The sequence below is a fragment of the Hemitrygon akajei genome, chromosome 26 (assembly GCF_048418815.1).
Source record: "Hemitrygon akajei chromosome 26, sHemAka1.3, whole genome shotgun sequence".
NCBI lineage: Eukaryota > Metazoa > Chordata > Chondrichthyes > Myliobatiformes > Dasyatidae > Hemitrygon > Hemitrygon akajei.
In genome coordinates this window covers 15,992,413-16,013,223 of record NC_133149.1, presented here as the reverse complement: position 1 = coordinate 16,013,223, position 20,811 = coordinate 15,992,413, and the positions used below count along the sequence as shown (strand labels likewise).

The window sequence follows — 20,811 nt, the reverse complement described above, 5'->3', positions numbered from 1 at the left end:
TGTTTTAACTTCAGCTTGTAATTCTTTACGCATGCCCGGATGACCTGGGTTTACATTACAGAAAATTGTGGTACATATGGTTTTCTGGGGACACAACACCCCTCCCCTGTAACATGTTTGTGTGGGTTGGGGGCAGCAAATATGAAATCATTCTTTAAAAAGGCAAGAGAGGGAAAAGAGGGAGCTACCAACCTGATAGGGAAAAGGCCAGAATTCCAAAGGAAGGATGTCGTAACTGCACCTCCTGTAAATAATTGCATTGTAAATTGTCCCGTGATTAGGCTAGAATTAAATTGGGGGATTGCTGGGTGATACGGCTCGAAGGGCCAGACAGACCTATTCTGCGCTGAATGTCAATAAAAGAAATTAAAGAGTATTAAAGGCAAGTTATGCTTGACTACTCTTGTTGGAGTCCTTCGAGGATGTGACTGGTAGAATGGTTATTTATCCAATGGATGTAGTGGATTTCGACATTGGCAACTGTTCAGCATTGGCCAGATCAGCCACGATCTTATTGGATGGCGAAGCAGTCTCGATAGACCAGATGGCCTACTCCTGCTCCTATTTCTTATGTTCTTATGTAATGTAAGAATGCATGGAATTGGGAGGTAATGTACTAACATGGATTGAGAATTGGCTATTGGAGAGAAAGCAAGGACAAGCACTGAACAGGCTTGTCAGGCTGTGACTAGTTGAGTACGATAGGGATCAGTGCTGGATCCCTATCACAATCTATCTCAATTATTTCATTGAGGGGCATCAAATATCATATTTTCATACTATTTGTGAATAGTAAATTGGGTGAATACAGTGGAAGATTGTAAACAGGCTTCAAGAGGATATAGGTAGAGTGAATGACAACATGGCAGGTGGAATATAATGTGGAAAGATGTGAAGTCACTAACTTTGGTAAACCTGACAAAGGCAGAATATCTGTTAAATGGTGGGAGACTGGATACTCACCAGATTACAGGGAGAACGTGCAAACACCACACAGAAAGCACTGGATGTCAGGATCGAGCTGGTCATTGGGGTTGTGAGGCAGCAGCTCTACCTATTTATTTATATATTTTATTAATTGAGACACAGCATGGAATAGGCCCTTGCAGCCCTTCAAGCCATGATGCCCAGCAATCCCCTAATTTAACCCTAGCCTAATCAAGGGACAATTTACAATGGCCAATTAACCAAATGACCGGTACATCTTTGGACTGTGGGAGGAAACCAGAGCACCGGAGGAAACCCACGTGGTCACGGGGAGAACATTCAAGTTCCTATAGACAGCAGTAGGAATAGAACCCAGGTCATCTGCACTGTAAAACGTTGTGCTAACCACTACAATGCCACACTGGTGTCCTTATGTCCTAATTTACAGAGAGAAGTTAAAAGCAGTGATGTTAAACTTCCATAAACTTTCAGCCACACAGGGCAATTACTCATACGATGCTTGAACTAGAACATAGAACATAGAATAGTACAGCACATTACAGGCCCTTCAGCCCACAATGTTGTGCCGACCCTCAAACCCTGCCTTCCATATAACTCCCCACCTTAAATTCCTCCATATACCTGTCTAGTAGTCTCTTAAACTTCACTAGTGTATCTGCCTCCACCACTGACTCAGGCAGTGCATTCCACGCACCAACCACTCTCTGAGTGAAAAACCTTCCTCTAATATTCCCCTTGAACTTCTGTCCCCTTACCTTAAAGCCATGTTCTCTTGTACTGAGCAGTGGTGCCCTGGGGAAGAGGCGCTGGCTGTCCACTCTGTCTATTCCTCTTAATATCTTGTACACCTCTATCATGTCTCCTCTCATCCTTCTTCTCTCCAAAGAGTAAAGCCCTAGCTCCCTTAATCTCTGATCATAATCCATAATCTCTAAACCAGGCAACATCCTGGTAAATCTCCTCTGTACCCTTTCCAATGCTTCCACATCCTTCCTATAGTGAGGCGACCAGAACTGGACACAGTACTCCAAGTGTGGCCTAACTAGAGTTTTATAGAGCTGCATCATTACATCGCGTCTCTTAAACTCTATCCCTTGATTTATGAAAGCTAACTCCCCATAAGTTTTCTTAACTACCCTATCGACCTGTGAGGCAACTTTCAGGGATCTGTGGACATGTACCCCCAGATCTCTCTGCTCCTTCACACTCCCAAGTATCCTGCCATTTACTTTGTACTCTGCCTTGGAGTTTGTCCTTCCAAAGTGTACCACCTCATCTTTTTCAACTGAGAGGTTGTACCTAGTTGGGAAAGACTGAACAAGTTGGGGCTGCTTTCTACAAAAGAGGGAAGACTGAGGAGTAGCCTGCCTTGTGACTATGAGGATTAGCTTGTATCCAATTGTACATCCATCTTAAGGCTAAGTTGTGTTCGTACTGTATGTTCTCAGTTGTTACTGTATGATATATTATGATATTTTTTCCATTCCTACATGAGATAATTTTCCATGTTGTATGGATACAGTAGTGTGGAAATATTCTTGACTGCAGTGCAAAAAAAGGTATACAGGTGTAAGTATTTCTATATTCCTGGTTTTGTGTAGATTGTGTAGATTACATAGTGTGGCATATTCCCAGTTGTGTATACTGTTTGAATCCTGCAGCAGATAAGCTATAACGTTTAAATAGTTTAATTTCTTAGCAACTCCAGCACATCATAGGGAGGGAGTTCCAGAGCTTAAGACCAAGAAAGTGACAGCATGGCCACCAATGGTGAGCTTATTAAAATCAGAAAAGTGCAAGAGACCCGATCTAGAGGAAATCAGGGAGAGCAAGTATCGTAGGATAAAAGGAGAATGAGAGAGACGGGACATGGAATAAAAAGCACAAAAGCCTTTTGGCCTTTCTCGTCCACGGCAGCAGAAAGCATGCTATGAAGAGCAATCCCATTTTCCAGCTTTCAGTACCTTCTGTGTTCATCTAGTTACTTTTGAAAAAGAGTACAATGTGTCTTTGAATTTATAGTAATTATCAATTGCACTGCTGTTGCCATAAGTCCAAGCTGTTCACCATTTGTCCAGACCTCCCATATCTCTAGAAACCTCAATTATTTGCCCACTCTGTCCCTTCTTCTGAAGGAATTTTTCTCCAGACAAAGGAAGTTTGTCAAAGCCTGACAAAGGCAGGCTGGAGAGCCTGCCTGCTGAGCCTAGTCTACAGCTCGATGACTCAGTCAATAAGGTGGCAACTGATCATTTTGCTCAGCTCTACTTCCCTCCTTGACCCATGTAACCTTTGATTTTCCTCTTTTCCCAGTTAGCATTGAATATATTTAATGGCACAGTCTCTTGTTTGGAGAAGTCAAAACGTTTATACCACACTGAGAAAAGATATTCTCCTTTGTTGTGTTTCACTGGCTTGACCCTTCCTCAGACTATGTGACTGAGGTATCCTCTCAACATCTACCAAATTAAGCCTTTGTGTGCTTCAAATAAGATCACCTCTCATTCTTCTTAACTCCTGGCTGTGGAACTTATTTGTTCTTCCTTCTTTACTTAACAACATACTAGTCTCTGGGATGGTTTCCGCCAAGACTTCTTTATTCTTTCATGACGTTGCTTCTAAAATGACGACTAGTAGATACCCTAGTTTAGGTTTTTCTTACCATGATGGAAAACCTCATAATTACTCTCATTATATTGCAACTGCCATCTTTTACCTAACCTGTTATGACTCTTTGAAGGTACGTTGTGCCTCCTAACTATCTGGTTATGCACCACCTTTGTATCATCAACAAACTTGGACACATTACACTCAGTCCCTTTCATCTAAGTCATTAATATGGACTTGAAATTAGTTGAGGCTGCAGGGCTGGTCCCTGCACCATGTCATAAGTTAGATCTTGCCTGCATTTTTACTACCCACAGCCTTCCATGCATTGACTAATTCTCCATCCATGTATCTGCATCAGCCTTTATTGTCTGCAACAGGCTTCTATAAGATGCCTGATCAACTGCCTTTTAAAAACCATAATGCTCTATATCTACTAATTTCCATTATCTAATCTGCCAGATTCATTCTCAAAGAACTCCAATAAAGTTATTAAATGCAATTTCCATTTCATAGAACCATGTTGACTCAGCTTAATGAAATTATGCTTTTGTAGCTGTCCGTTATCACTTAAAAGGATGGCTTTTTCCTGACAACTGTTGTGCTAACTGGCCATGTTTTCTACCTTGCTTAATCTTTGAACAGTAGTGTTCCTTTTGCTCTTTTCTTGTAACAATTATTTTGTTCTCCCTTACACTCACGTACAGGAAATTACATTAAACAAATTTGAATCTTGAATCTGCTATAAGCTTTCTGGAAACCAGGACATTTACAGGATCACAATCGATGGATTCACTATCTCCATAGGTACCTATTTGAGAACTCTGTGATGCAAGCCATGAAGTCCAGGGGATTTGTCAGCCCTTTAGTTTCAATTTGTGTGTTACTTTTCTGTAGTAATACACATCCTTTTAAGTTCACATCTGCCTTACCCCCCAACTTTTCTGTTATTTTTGCTGTAGTTAAATCAGATACTAGATACTTTTTTAATATCTCTACCACTTTCCTATTAATAATTTCTCTTCTCTGTGCTTCTAAGAGATTACTTACCTTTGCCATTCTCTTCCTTTCTCATGTACCCCCATGTTATGGCAGTTTGGATAATGGAAATTTGCAACTAATTCGCAAACCACTACCAAAAATTTGAGATAAGGAATACATTCTTATGGAATTTAAGTGAAAAAGAATTAAATGAACACAAAATTCATACAGAGAACTGAACTAGTTTATTAAGGACAAGGTCAATGATGGCAGTCTACCAGTTCACAATGGGAGGCCATTTAAGGGATCTGCTTTGGAAACTGACAAGACAATCTCTTCTTTTGATACTTGTACAATGACTTATTATCAAATAATGTAATATCCATTTCCAGTTAATTAAACAATTCTTTCTTTTCTGCCCACAATACAATTCTCTTGCTGATAGATTGCACACACTAATAGGAGCATTTCTGTTGAAGGAAAACCTTTTCATATGAATGCTTCTCCAGTTATAACATGGGATTCATTGGGGAAAAAGATCACTTGCCTTATAGAAATTTGCAATATGAACGATTTTGTAAGAATGTGATCCGTAACATGGGGGCCACGTGAGATGGAATTTATTTTCTTTATTCAGATGAATTTTATTAGAGCAAATTTTAATTCCATATCTCAGATTTTTTGGTTGTATTTGTAAACTCTGTGAAAGTGAGATTTCATTACCTGAACTGCTGTAATATGGGAATCTCCTCTGTCATAGAGTTATAGAGTCACACAGCATGAAAAAGGCCCTTTTGGCCCAACTAGTGCAGGGTAACTGAGTTGAACAGTGAGCTCTTACCATGTTTGGCCACCTCTAAACATCTCTTGTCCATGTACCTATCTAGATGGCTTTTAAAAGTTGCTAATGTGTCTGGCTCAACCACTATTTCAAGCAGCTCATTCTAAATATGCATCACCCTTTGCGCGTAGAAACTGCCCTAATGGGCCTTTTAAATCTCTCCCCTCTGATCTTAAACCTATGCCCTCTTGTTTGTAGCCCCTGCTCCTTGTGAAAAATACCATGTGCTTTCACCCTGTCTATACCCCATTCCCTTACATATCTCTATCAGCCTACCCCTCAAAATACCCTACATTCCAGAGAATAAAACTATGGTCTACACATCCTCTCCTTGTAACTCAGGCATCGACATCCAGGCAACATCCCGGTAAATCTTATCTTCATTCTTTCTAGTTTAGTAACATCATTTCTGTCACAGAGTAACCAAAACTATACACAGTGCTCGAAGTGATAATTGACCAATGTTTCATACAACTGCAATATAACTTCCCAACTCCTGTACTCAATGCTCTGACCAGTGAAGACCAGCATGCCAAACACCTTCTCCACCACCCCATCTACCTGAAATGCCACTTTCAGTGAACTAATCACTTGCGCTCCTCCGGTCCATAATACCCCACCTGCTCAAGGCCTTACAATAGTACACACTGTGTAAGTCCCACCCTGGTTTGATCTTCCAAAATACAAACATCACATTGAGAGTCATTTGCCAGTCCTGAGCCCACAAATCTCACTGATCAAGATCACCCTGTAATTTTTCAAAACCTATGTATCTATACCACCACAATGTTTTTAGTATTATCTGCAAACTTACTAACCAGACCTTGTACAATTTATATAAATTGTAGACAAGGAAGGTCCCAGTACTAACCCCTGTGTCACACCATTAGATGCAGACATCTAGACTGAGAAACAGTACTTGACCATCACCCTCTGCTTCCTAGCAGTGAGCCAATTATGAATCCAATCCAATACCTCCCTCTGGATCTCATGCAATGTAACTTTCCAGACTAGCTGGCCATGAGGTATTATGTTAAAGGCCTTCTAAAATCACATAGACAAGATTCACTGCCATGCCCTCACTTACCCGCTTGGCTACTTCTTAAAGGAATGTCAAGGGATTTGTCAGACATGACTTCCTACATACAAAGCCATGCTGATTGTCCCAAATCAGACTCTGTCTCTCCAAATGTTAGTAGTCTCAGAATCCCCTCCAGCAATTTACCCACCACCAATGTCAGATTCACCAGATTGCAATTTCATGGCTTGAATTTGCTAATTTAAACAATGCTGCCTCATTAGCCACCCTCCAGTCCTTGGAAGCTCATCTGTGGCAAGAGATGAAGCAAAAATCTCTCAAGGGCCTCCATAATTTCTTCTCTAGCTTCCCACAAGGTACAAGAATACACCAGGTCAGGCCCTGGGGAGCTATCCACCTTAATACACTTTAAGGTCTCCAGTATCTCCTTCCTGTCAATTCATATACAAATCTCAGGGTTTATACTGTATACTTTGATAATATATGTACTTTGAATATTTGAATATATGGTCTAAGACAACACAACTCATTTGCCTCATTTTCTTCATTTCCATTGTTTTCCTTACAATAAAAACTGAAGAGAAATATTTATTCAAAATCTCTCCCATTTTCACACAGACTGCCAATCTCTAGGGGGATCTGTTCTCTCCATCGCCATCCTTTTAATCTTAATGTACGTACAGGATCTCTTGGGATTTCATAATAGATAATGTGTAATGGATATTGCTAAATGATCTTCCAAACAGAAGGTCAGATTGAGACTCTGCTTAGGTTTAGTCATAAATAATGGTTGGACAATAAAACAGGTGCCAGGAGGTGGTTCCAAAATTATCCTCATTCTTAATGATGGTGGGACCCAGCTAGTGAGATCCAAGACTGAAGCATCTTGCAAGCACATTCAATGAGAAGTGTGCAGTGGATGATCCATCTCAGATTTCTTGCCACTTTCCAGCCAGTTTGATTCAGTCTGAAGTGGCTACGAGACCTTAATGGAGCAAAGTCCATGGAACACGCAACGTCCCAGTTGTAATGATAATTGGCTATGCTTCAGATTCAGCTGTATCTCCAGACAAGTTGTAAAGGACAGACTCTCTCACTTCACATCTGTAGCTCAGCTCTTTGATCAAGGCTGTGGTGACCTCTGGAAAAGAGTGGTCCTTGCCAACCCAAACAGGTCATTGAGGACCAGACTCTTTGACACACAAGTCCCACTTGTAAATTAGATCAACAATAGCTCCTGTCTGCACTTCTCTGAATAGGTCACTTCTGCGCAAATTTCCAGACTGTCAGGTAGAAGACAGTGCTGAAACTGCACTGGTCCAACTTGGCTGGAGATGCAGCTTACCTTTTTATTCTGAACTCTACCCCTTTCCTTTCCAGTCCTGATGAAGGGTCAGCCCAAAACATCAGCTGTTCATTTCCTTTAGTTGATGCTGCCTGATCCACTGGGGGTGTGTGTGTGTGTGTGTGTGTGTGTGTGTGTGTGTGTGTGTGTGTGTGTGTGTGTGTGTGTGTGTGTGTGTGTGTGTGTGTGTGTGTGTGTGTGTGTGTGTGTGTGTGTGTGTGTGTGTGTGTGTGTGTGTGTGTGTTGTTTCTGATTTCCAGCATCTGCAGAACCTCTGGTGTGCATGCACACAACAATGGGTCCTGATTCAACATGAGGCTGCCCCACCTCCTGTAGCAAATCAAATGCAGCGGAATCATATTTTCAATTGGAATACTATGGAAAAGATTGCATAGTAGGTACAGAATGAATCTTTAGGGTGGTAAATGGACAAAAGTTTAAACTGTCCTCTGCATCCACAGATACCTGAAATGCTAGGAGTTCATCCCACACCAAGAGGAAAGCAACCACACTTACAGCTCTGCTAATTATTTATTGAGGGCAGAAATAGTAAATGATAAAATTACCCTACTGGACCAAATTAAAAGCTATCTGCCTGACATCACTTGCAGTATATACTGTGTTGTTGGATTACAATACTACTTCCTGCAGGAAAGCAATGGATGCAGTCCATTATCTGCACTAGGTGTCTGCGCTGATTTTTGTACATTTGCAGTCAATCGAAAGAATACTGCAGTGTACACTACATAAGTTCCTCCGTCAATAACTATTCTGAACTAATACACAGTTTTATAGCACTGTAGTAGTATTGGTAGTGCTGTAATTTGTTCTGAATTTCATTTAAATATATAATGTGTTATTAAGTTAAACAGTAGTCTGTCTCTTTTGTACCTCTAACAATTTCCGTGAAATTTCTTCTAATTAGGGCAGATGCTTAATTGGGCCAAAATGTACTGGTCCTGATGCATCCCAATTAAACAGAATCCACCGTATATAAAAAAATTAAAGTAAATAAATAGTATAAGAAGAGAGCAAAACTTTAAAAAAAACAGTGAGGTAGTATACATGGGTTCATCGTCCATTCAGAATTTGATGGTGGAGGGGTAGAAGCTGTTCCGAAAACATTGAGTGTGTGTCTTCAGGCTCTTGAACCTCCTCCTTAATGGTAGCAAAGAGCACGTCCTGGCTGATGAGGGTCCTTAATGATGGATGCTCCTCTGACATGTCCTCAAAACTTTTCTCCACTCACTTTAAACAGATGACCATTGCTGCTCTTGGAAAAAACACAATGGCTGTCCACTATCTATGCCTCTCAGATTTGGAAATATCTCACAAAAGGATTGAATTCTTTTTCTGGCAAATGATCATCGTAAGTAATAGTCTGTAACTTCCCTTTGGACTCGGAGGCAATTCAATGTGGCAGAACTGAGACAAGGCGAGGTGGTGGGCCCATTACCGACAGCATGAAAGAGTGTGAAAGGTCGGGCATAGGCCGAGTTGAAGCTGTGGAGTCTAGGCCCCAGAGCGTGTCGATGCTACTAAACACAATGCACAGACAGAGACTTACAGGCCGAATCGAGGTGGTGAAGTCCAGTGTATCCAAGCAGCAGAACCCGCTGTTCGGACGGAGAATTATCACTGGGCCAGATTGAAAAGGTCAGGGTGTTGCGGTCCGAGGCGAGTACAGGCCGCTTCAGATCACTGCTCAAGGCGGCAGAACCTGATGTTCAGATGGAGAGTTAAGCACTGGGCCTGATTGAAGAAGTCACTATTTGTTTGTGGTTACTGTTTGTATGATGCTTTTTTTTCATTGCACATTGGGTGTTCGAAACTCTTTTTTATGGGTTATTTTATTCTTTTATTTTTTATGGGTCCTTTTCCATGGGCACGATGTAGTTTTCATTCTCTGCACATTGAGTGTTAGACTGTCTTTTATATATATATACATGCATTCTTTTTTTTGGTGTTTTTGTCTTGTGGCTGCCTATTAGAAGAAGAACCTCAAGGTCGTCTAATATTTACATACTTTGACAATACTTGTACTTTGAACTTTGAAACTCCTGAGTACTTCCCCCGAGCAAGGGTGGTTTTCCTCCCACATCCTTACACGTGTTAATGTGAGGTGTGAGGAGGTTGGAGAACATGAAGTTCAAAGTTCAAAGTAAATTCATTATCAAAGTCCATCTACGTCACCATAGACTACCCAGAGATTCATTTTCTTGCAGACATTCACAGTAGAACAAAGAAATACAAAAATGACACACAAACCAAGACTGATAAACAACCAATGTGCAAAAGAAGAAAATTTGTGCAAATACTGGGGAAAAAACTGATAAATAAATACTGAGAACATGAGTTGTAGAGTCCTTGAAAATGAGACCATATACCTATGGAATCAGTTCAGAGTTGAGGTGAGTGGTTCAGGAGCCTGATGACTGAAGGGTAATAACTGTTCCTGAACATGGTGATGTGGGACCTGAGGCTTCTGTACCTCTTCCCAATGGCAGCAGTGAAAAGAGATCATCAATGATAGATGCTGCTTTCTTGTGGCAGTGCTGCTTGTAGATGTGCTCAGCGGTGGGGGGGGGGGGGGGGCGGCTTTACCTGTAATGGATTGGGCCGTATCCACCACTTTCTGTAGACTTTTCTATTTTTGGGAATTGGTGTTTCCCTACCAGGCCATGATAAAGCCAGTCAGCATCTACAGAAGTCTGACAAAGTTTTTGATAACATGCCTGCAGAAGGCAGAGGGTCGTGGTGGAGGGAGTACATTCAGATGGGATCGGTTCTGGGACCTCTGCTTTTTGTAATTTTTATTAATGACCTGGATGTGGGGTAGAAGGGTGGGTTGGTAAGTTTGCAGATGACACAAAGGTTGGTGGTGTTGTAGATAGTGTAGAGTATTGTCAAAGATTGCAGAGAGACATTGATAGGATGCAGAAGTGAGCTGAGAAGTGGCAGATGGAGTTCAACCCGGAGAAGTGTGAGGTGATACACTTTGGAAAGACAAACTCCAAGGCAGAGTACAAAGTAAATGGCAGGATACTTGGGAGTGTGGAGGAACAGAGGGATCTGGGGGTACATGTCCACAGATCCCTGAAAGTTGCCTCACAGGTAGATAGGATAGTTAAGAAAGCTTATGGGGTGTTAGCTTTCATAAATCGAGGGATAGAGTTTAAGAGTCGCGAGGTAATGATGCAGCTCTATAAAACTCTAGTTAGGCCATACTTGGAGTACTGTGTCCAGTTCTGGTCGCCTCACTATAGGAAGGATGTGGAAGCATTGGAAAGGGTACAGAGGAGATTTACCAGGATGCTGCCTGGTTTAGAGAGTATGGATTATGATCAGAGAATAAGGGAGCTAGGGCTTTACTCTTTGGAGAGAAGGAGGATGAGAGGAGACATGATAGAGGTGTACAAGATATTAAGAGGAATAGACAGAGTGGACAGCCAGCGCCTCTTCCCCAGGGCACCACTGCTCAGTACAAGAGGACATGGCTTTAAGGTAAGGGGAGGGAAGTTCAAGGGGGATATTAGAGGAAGGTTTTTCACTCAGAGAGTGGTTGGTGCGTGGAATGCACTGCCTGAGTCAGTAGTGGAGGCAGATACACTAGTGAAGTTTAAGAGACTACTAGACAGGTATATGGAGGAATTTAAGGTGGGGGGTTATATGGGAGGCAGGGTTTGAGGGTCGGCACAACATTGTGGGCCGAAGGGCCTGTAATGTGCTGTACTATTCTATGTTCTATGTTCTATGCCAAATCTGCACAAATCCCTATGAAAGTAAAGTGGCTGTTTCGACTTCTTTGTGATGGCCCTTACGTGCTGGTCCCACAACGGATCCTCTGATATTTTAACACCATGGAACTTAAAGTTACTGACCATGTCTGCCTCCAAGTCTGTAATGAGGACCGGCTCATCGACCTTTGTAGTCAATAATCAGCTCTTTGCTTTTGCTGACATTGGGTGGGAGGTTGTTGCTGTGGCACCATTCAACCAGATTTTCAATCTCCATCGTATATACCACTTCATCAGCACCTCTGATCTGGCCAACTATAGTGGTGTCATCAACAAATGTAAATATTGCATTGGATCTGTGCTTAACTTCACAGTCATAAGATTAAAGTGAGTAGAGCAGGGGGCTAAGCACAGCCTCGTGGTGCCCCTGTGCTGACGCTGATTGTGGAGGAGATGTTGCCAATCCAAACTGACTGTTGTGCATTGGTGGGAAAGTTAGTTGCAAAGAAAATGAAATTATTCCTCTTTCCGATGGCACGCTGCAGACAAGTGCGTTATATCCCACGAAGTACCAAACTGCAGACATCGAATTGTCTTTCAATAATCAACTGCTTTACAACCTAAAGATGTATAAAACTGCTATGCCTTGCTGTTTAATTTAAGATTAGGTAAAAAAGGGATTTTCAGGAAGAGGTTTATTTCCATCTGATGTATTTGGTGCATTAGTTAGTTACTACATCAAACTGGGATTGACCTTGACGGAACTGCTTTCAAAAGCAGGTAGTCACAGTGGGTGCAGTGCTCCCTGCAGGACAAGTCATCATGTGTCTAAGCTCCAGGAAACACTGAAAAAGATCAAAATTGTAAATTGCATCAAGCAAAATGGCAATAACTCAGGACAGTTTTAAATTGGCAGCAAGCAGGACATCTGTTTTATGTGCTAAGGTCTGATGGCCTCTCGGTAAGCCATTTGGCTCTTTTGATTTCTTGCCTTCAGCAACACACAGCTTACTCAAGCTGAGCATCTGGTATAATGGCTGCAGTTAAGAAAATGCTACCGAGTCCCAAGCATGTTTCATCTAATAAGATGGACATTTCACAATGCGTCTCCAGCAACAATACACAATGATAAGAAAACGTTTTATTAGTTGAAAAATGTTGAGGAAATTAATTAGCATTCACTTAGCTGAATTAAACTAGAGATTCCATAATTGATTTCCTTAAAAGTGACGTAGAGATGAAGAATGTATGTGGGGCCCTTTTGAATCTGAAGTACCAGATCATCAGAACACAAAAATATAGGAGCCATTTGCCCCCTCAAGCTTGCCCCCACCTAATTCACTATAATCGTAGCTGATCTATGCTGGTCTCAACTCCTCTCCTGTGCCAGTTCCCCATAATCATCAATTTCTTGATCTTTAAAATATTCAGCTATCTTAACCCTAAATATACCCAATGATCTGGTCTCCAGAAATCTCAAGGCTGAAAATTCCAGTTTCAATCACCCTGAAGGTAGAAATATCCAAATACCCCAGTTTTAAACAACTAGCTCCTTATTTAGCAGCTTTATCCACTTTTTTTTGGTGATACACCCACTAATAGATATATCCAATATCTGCTCTATCAAACCCCCTGAAGATTTTGCATGTTTGAGTCATTCCAGAAAAAAACTCTGAAAGAATACAGATCTAAACTGTCCAGCAACAACCCCCCCACCACATGCTATCCAACCCTCTCATCCCAGACACTAGTCTGGTGATTCTCCTTTACTGCAGGCTCTCCAATGTCACTGCATCTTTTTTTAGTTAAGGGACGAAAACAGTGCACAGTATTCTAGGTGTAGCCTCACCAACACCCTGTAGAACTGGAGAAAACCCTCCTTATTCTGTTACTTCAAAGGCTTTTGGCAATACAGGCTAACAAATGGTTTGCCTTCTTAACTATTTGAGGGAGGGCATGCCTACAAATATTTTACGAGTCATGCATTAGAACATCTCGATCCCCCGAAATGTCACTCATTTGCCATCTCTCTCCATTTATATAACAATGCACCTTTTGATTCCTCTTGCTAAAGAGCAAGGTCTCATGCTTCCACATGTTATGGATTTTTTTTGCATCTGTATTTACTCAGGAGATGGGCTCAGAGAGAGGCAAATCAGCAGTGAGGTCATGGACTACAGAGGAGGAGGTGTTTGCTGTTCTGAGCAAATCAGGGTGACAAATCCCCAAGGCCTGACAAGGTGTTCCCTCTCTCTTTTAATCTTTTTATTAGTATTAAAAATATTATGAACAAAATACAATTAAAATATTAATAATGGATTACAAACATATAAACTCCCATTACACATGAAGGAATACATAAACAATGAATACAGTATAAGTAAGCTTTCCCAAAACATAAACCATATAGTATATATATGAACAAGGTAAGTCTAGATATTCCATAATATATAATATAAAAAAAGAGAAAAAAAATAAATCTATATATGAAAGTTAACTAATCTACTAATCTAATATCTAAGAAAAAAAACAAAAAAGGAAGAAAAAACTAAAAAAAAACTAAAAAAAAAAGAGAAGAAAAAAAAAGGGCTGTTCATAGTATCTCACAAGCATACATAAACATCAATGTCGTCAACTCCGATCCTCTCAACATACATACGATTAAAGCTGAAAAAAACAATAAGCCTGGCACAGGGCCATTACATCATATGAAAATATTGAATAAATGGTCTCCATATCTTTTCAAATTTAATAGAAGTATCAAATACAGCACTTCTAATTTTTTCTAAATTTAGACATAACATAGTTTGAGAAAGCCAATGAAATACCGTGGGAGGATTAATTTCCTTCCAATTCAACAAAATAGATCTTCTAGCCATCAAAGTGAGAAAAGCAATCATTCAACAGGCGGAAGGAGATAAGTGAAGTGAGCCCATCATCGGTAAACCAAAAATTGCGGTAATAGGATGGGGTTGTAAATCAATGTTCAGTACCGCCGAAATAATATCAAAAATATCTTTCCAATATTTTTCCAAAATCGGACATGACCAAAACATATGAGTTAAAGACGCGATTTCTGATTGACATCTGTCACAAATAGGGTTTATATGAGAATAAAAATGAGCTAATTTATCCTTGGACATATGGGCCCTATGCACAACCTTAAATTGTATTAATGAATGTTTGGCACATATAGATGATGTATTAACTAATTGAAGAATTCTATCCCAATTCTTAATAGAAATAATAAGATTAAGCTCTCTTTCCCAATCATTTTTGGTCTTATCAAAGGGCACTGAACATATCTTCATAATTATATTATAAAGTTTTGATATAAGCCCTTTTTGAAAAGGGTTTAATTCAAACAAACTCTCCAAAATATCTGAAGACACAAAATTTGGGAATGAAGGAAGTACCATACTTAAAAAATGCCTAACCTGTAAGTATCTAAAAAAATGAAATCTAGGCAAATTATACTTATTTGCTAATTGCTCAAAAGACATAAAACAGTTGTCCAAAAATAAGTCAGAAAATCTTAATAATCCCTTAGTTTTCCAAGCCAAAAAAGCTTGATCTATAATTGAGGGGTGGAAAAAACAATTAGATACAATAGGACTATTTAACACGAATTGAGTCAACCCGAAAAATTTCCGAAATTGAAACCATATACGTAAGGTATATTTAACTATCGGGTTGTCGATTCGATTCGGCAATTTAGAAAGAGCAAAAGGGAGAGATGTCCCTAAAATAGAACCCAGAGCATAAGTAGATACCGATTTAGTTTCCAAACTCACCCAATGAGGGCCAAAAGGACCATCCCATTCTTTCAACCAACATATCAAATATCTAATATTAACTGCCCAATAGTAAAATCTGAAATTGGGTAATGCCAACCCACCATCCTTCCTTGTCTTCTGTAAGTATATTTTACCTAACCTGGGATTTTTATTCTGCCATATATATGAGGAAATTTTTGAATCAACATTAGTAAAAAAGGATTTCGGAATAAAAATTGGTACCGCTTGAAAAATATATAAAAATTTAGGTAAAATATCCATCTTAATAGCATTAATCCTAACTATCAGAGACAAAGATAATGGTGACCACTTAGTAAACAAAGGTGTTCCCTCAGACCCTGTGGGAGGCAAGTGCAGAAATTGCAGGGCCCTTAGCAGAGATATTTAAATCAGCCTTAGCAACAGGTTAGGTGCCGAAGGATTGGAGGAGAGCTAATGTTGTTCTGCTGTTTAAGAAAGGCTCTAGGAGTTAAACAGGAAATTATAGGCTGGTGAGCCTGACATCTATAGTGGGAAAGTTATTGGAAGGTGTTCAAAGGAACTGGATATTTGGATAGGCAGGGACTGATTAGGGATAGTCAGCATGGCTTTATGTATGGTAGGTCATGTCGAACCAGTCTTAGAGGTTTTTGATGAAGTTACCAGTAAAGTGAATGAAGGCAAGGAAGTGGATGTTGTCTACATGGACTTCAGCAAGGCACTTGACAGGGTCCCACATAGGAGGTTAGTCAAGAAGGTTCTGTCACTTGGCATTCAAGATGAGGTAATAAATTGGATTAGACATTGGCTTTGTGGTAGCAGCCAAAGGGTGGTAGTAGATGGTTGCTTCTCTGACTGGAGGCCTGTGAATAGTGGACTGCCACAGAGATTGGTGCTGGGTCCTTTGATGTTTGTCATCTATATCAACAATCTGGGTGATAATGTGGTTAACTGGATCAGCAAATTTGTGGATGACACCGAGATTGGGGGGTGTAATGGACAGCGAGGAAGACTATCAGAGTGCGCCTTGAGACCTGGACCAGCTGGAAAAATGGGCTGGAAATGGCAGATGAAACTTAATGCAGACAAGCACAAGGTGTTGCACTTTGGTAGGACCAGCCAGGCTAGGTCTTAAACGGTGAATGGTAGGGCGCCGAGGAGTGTGGTAGAACAAAGGGATCTAGGAATACAGGTCCATTGAAAGTGGTGTCACGGGTAGATAGGGTTTTGGCAAAAGAAAGCATGGAGTACAAGAGTTGGGATGTTGTGTTCAAGTGGTATAAGACGTAGGTGAGGCCTAATTTTGAGTATTGTGTACAGTTTTGGTCACCTACCTACAGGAAAGATGTAAATAAGGTTGAAAAAGTACAGAGAAAATTTACAAGGATGTTCCCAGGACTGGAGGACCCAAGTTATAAGGAAAGATTGAATAGGTTAGAACTTTGTTCCCTTGAACATAGAAGATTGAGGGGAGATTTGATAGAGGTATACAACATTTTGAGGGGCATAGATTGGGTAAATGCAAGCAGGGTTTTTCCACTGAGGTTGGGTGGGACTACAACTGGAGGTCATGGGTTAAGGGTGAAAGGTGAAATGTTTAAGGGGAACATGAGGGGAAACTCGGAGGTGAGGGTGTGGAATGAGCTGCCAATGCAAGTGTTGGATGTGATTTCAATATCGACATTCAAGAGAAGTTTGGATAGGTACATGGATGGGAGGGGTATGGAGGGCTATGGTCGATAGGAGTAGGCTGTTTAAATGGTTCACCATGGACTAAATGGGCTGAAGTGTCTGTTTCTATGCTGTAATTTTCTATGAATCTATTAAACTCTATTTCTCAGATTTTTACCCAGTCACTAAATCTATCTATATCCCATTGAAAAATCAAAATGGCTTCATCACAAGTGCTCGTCCACTCATTTTCTTATCATCAGCAAACTTGGAAACCTTATATTTCATTTCCTCCTGCTGGTCACTAATGTAAGTAGTTAACAACTGAAGGCCAAGGACCAAACTCTGTTAAATCCCTCCAGCCTGAAATGGACCCATTTATTCCAACTGTTTTCTATGTGAGTGCTAGTTTACAATCCATGCTAACAGACTTCCTCCCGTACCTTATACACCAGCCTCGTACATGGTGTCCTATCAAATGCCTTTTGTGAATCTGAATGTACTATATCTAAGTTTCCCCTTCTGTCACATCCTCAAAAAATTCAACCAAATTTGTCAGACATGATTTACCTTTCAGAAAATCATGTTGACTAGGTTTGATTTCCTAAACAATCATCAATTATTTCCTCTTTGATTATTAACTCTTGCTAATCACAGATGTTAAACTACCTGACCTGTAGTTCCCCACTTTTTGTCTTCTTCCCTCTTTGAACTTTTTTTTCCATCCTGAAATTCTGCACGTTCTGAACATTTGCAATCACAGGGTCCACCATCTCTGCTGCTACTTCTTTTAAACCATTGGATACAGATGCAGGCCATTGGGATCCAGTGATTTGTCCACCCATGGGTTTCTCTGTCACTGTATTCCGTGCGATAGGGATTTTTACAATTAGTCCACTCCCTATTGTTTGAAATTAGCCCACCTGTTATCTTAGGGATATTTGCAGGGTCCTTGACATTGACTTAATATTTCTGCCATTTCTTTGTTTCCTGTTATTAATTAACCAGCCTCATTCCCGAGTGGTCTCACATCAACTTTCTTCATATTTACTGTCCACAGAAACCCTTGCTCATTGTTACACACACATTTTCTCTCAAAATCCACTCACTCCCTTGTTAAGAACAATTTGGTCTTTTCCTGCTCGATCCTTAGCCCTTTTCAGTCCTCTGTCCTACCACTGCTTTGGCTCTGAATGCATCGTTCTTCAATTTAACATTATCCTTGACCTCCTTTGTTTACCACAGATAATGCCACTTTCCCTCCTCCTAACTGGGGCACGTTCCTTTCTGCGTTTGAATATCTGCTGTTGTTCATCTACTGACCGGTGTCTTAGCTTATTTTCCCAGTCCATCCTAGACAACTCCCTGATTGCCCTTATTCCCAGCCTTGACTGAACCACATTGACGTTGAATTTGATCTTCAGATTGCATTTGTACTATTGTACAAAGCTCAGATTCATTTGCAACAGGGACATAAGTTCAGTTCTTCCACTAAATGGGCCCTCGTATTAAATTGATAATTCTTTCACATCAAACAATGATGACTATCATTTGGAGCCATATGATATTATTAATATCAATGTTTTGCTGTTGAATTTGATTTCTATTTTTATGGTATTGACTTTCAGTGTTGCAAAATGCATGTGCTCCCCACTGAAAATTATTTCCAGGGTCAAGACTGGCTGTTAACACATACATCAGTCAAGTGCATAGATTGAGAATTATTAGTTTAGAGGGTAGGTGGATGGAAGCTGGCCAGAGAGTGGTCCTAACTTGTCAGCATGGATACAAAGGAATAAAAAACAAATCAAAACTGCAGATGCTGAACATCTGAAATAAAAAAAAGAAACTGCTGGAAGCACTTAGCAGGTCAGTCAGCATCTGTATGAGAGAAACAATTGACATTTCTGGTTAAAGGCCCTTCCTCAGAACTGGGAAAGTGAGAGAATAATTACATTTAAGTTGGAGAGAATGGAACAGGGTGGAGAGCACAGAGTGAATGTCTGTGATAGGGTACAGGATTGACAAGGTAATAATTATTTCAAATTGAAAATATTGGAACAAAAAAAGTTACAGCAACATATGTGGAGGCAGGGGGCTAAAATGTGGAGTTATCCAATATAGTTAAAAGTTAGTATCAAGTATTGTGGACAGCAATATTAACACACCCAGCCAGGAGAGTGGATGCTGTCCCTCAAGGGTGAATTGGGAATTCTTGGAACAGTACTGGAGGTCAATGACAGAGAGGTCAGAGTGAGAGTGGAGGTGGAGAATCAAAATGTCAGGTGACCAGAAGCTCAGGATCACCCTTGCAGAATGAATGCAGGCATTCTACAAAATGATTACAAATCCGTGGGTTGCGTCCCCCAGTTCACATCGTGAGCACCAGGACACTCAATGGAAGAAATGCAAGTGGTTCGTTGTTTCACCTGGAAGGACGGATTGCTGCCTATGTCTCATGCCAGTGAAGGTAAGAATAGGATGATTGGCAGATGAATGCGTGGATGAAAAACTTGGTGCAGAGGGCAGGGTTTCAGATTTCTGCAGCATTGGGATCTCTTCTGGGGAAGTATGATCTGTACAAAATTTACAGAGGACCATTATCCTTGGGAGCAGATTTGCGAGAGCTATTAGGGAGGGTTTAAACTAATTTGGCAGAGGGTTGGCAACTGGAGTAATAGGGCAGAGTATGGGGCAGTTGGTTTACAAGTAGATGCAATGTGCAGTTTAGAAAGGGATAAGAATTCAACTTCCAGTAACATGGGGGCAAAAATGAAAGAAGTTGATGAATACAAGACTGAAGGTGTTATAATTGAATGCACACAGTATACGGAATAAGGTAGATTATATCGTAGATTTGTTAGAGATTGGCAGGTATGATGTTGTGGGCATCACTGAGTCCTGGCTAAAAGAAGATGATAGATGTGAGTTTAACATTCAAGGATGCATATTGTATTGAAAGGACAGGCAGATAGACAGAGGGGGTGGGATGGCTTTGCTGGTAAAAAATGAGGTCAAATCCTTAGAAAGATGTGACATGGGATCGGAAGATGTAGAATCCTTGTGGGTAGAGTTAAGAAACTGCATGGTTAAAAAAAACCTGATAGGAGTTATATACAGTACAGCCCCCCCCCCCCAAACGGTAACTAGGATAGGGGATATAAATTTCAACAGAAAATAGAAAATGCATGCAAAAAGGGCAGTATTACAATAGTCATGGGGGATTTCAATATGCAGGTAGATTGGGAAAAATCAGGTTGGTGCTGGATCCCAAGAGATGGAATTTATAGAATGCCTACAAGATAGCTTTTTAGAGCAACTTGTAATTGAGCTCACTAGGGAAAAGCAGTTCTGGATTGGGTGTTGTGTAATGAACCAGATTTGATTAGGAAACTTAAGTAAAGTAACCCTAAGGCGATGGTGATCACAATATGATAGAAATCACCCTGCAGTTTGAGAGGGAGAAGCTGAAGTCAGATGTATCAGTATTGCAGTGGAGTAAAGGGAATTACAGAGGCATGAGAGGGGAGGTGGCCAAAGTTAATTGGAAGGAGACACTAGCAGGGATAATGGCAAAGTGTTATCTGAAGAAATTTTGGAGGCATTAGAAGTGATCTTTCAAGAATCACTAGATTCTGGAATGGTTCTAGAGGACTGGAAAATTGCAAATGTCACTCCACTCTTTAAGAAGGGAGGGAGGCAGAAGAAATTAAATTATAGGTCAGTTAGCCTGACTTCAGTGGTTGGTAAGAATTTGGAATCCATTATTGACGATGAGGTTTCAGGGTACTTGGAGACACATAATAAATACAGGCCAAAGTCAGCATGGTTTCCTTAAGGGGAAATCTTGCCAAAAAAAAATTGTT

The 20,811-nt window shown here is 40.5% G+C and overlaps 1 protein-coding gene across 8 annotated transcripts in view; it reads left to right on the top strand.

Moving 5' to 3' along the window:
• Positions 1-20,811, top strand: part of kcnj5 (potassium inwardly rectifying channel subfamily J member 5) — a 79,011-nt gene that overhangs the window by 9,027 nt on the left and 49,173 nt on the right. The window contains exon 1 of one of the 8 annotated variants that reach the window (XM_073029634.1): positions 2,437-2,517. The exons of the other annotated variants lie outside the window; for them this stretch is intronic. The gene's annotated coding sequence lies outside the window, so the exon portion shown is untranslated. Of the gene's footprint in view, positions 1-2,436; positions 2,518-20,811 lie in introns of those variants that run through there. 8 annotated transcript variants of the gene reach the window in all.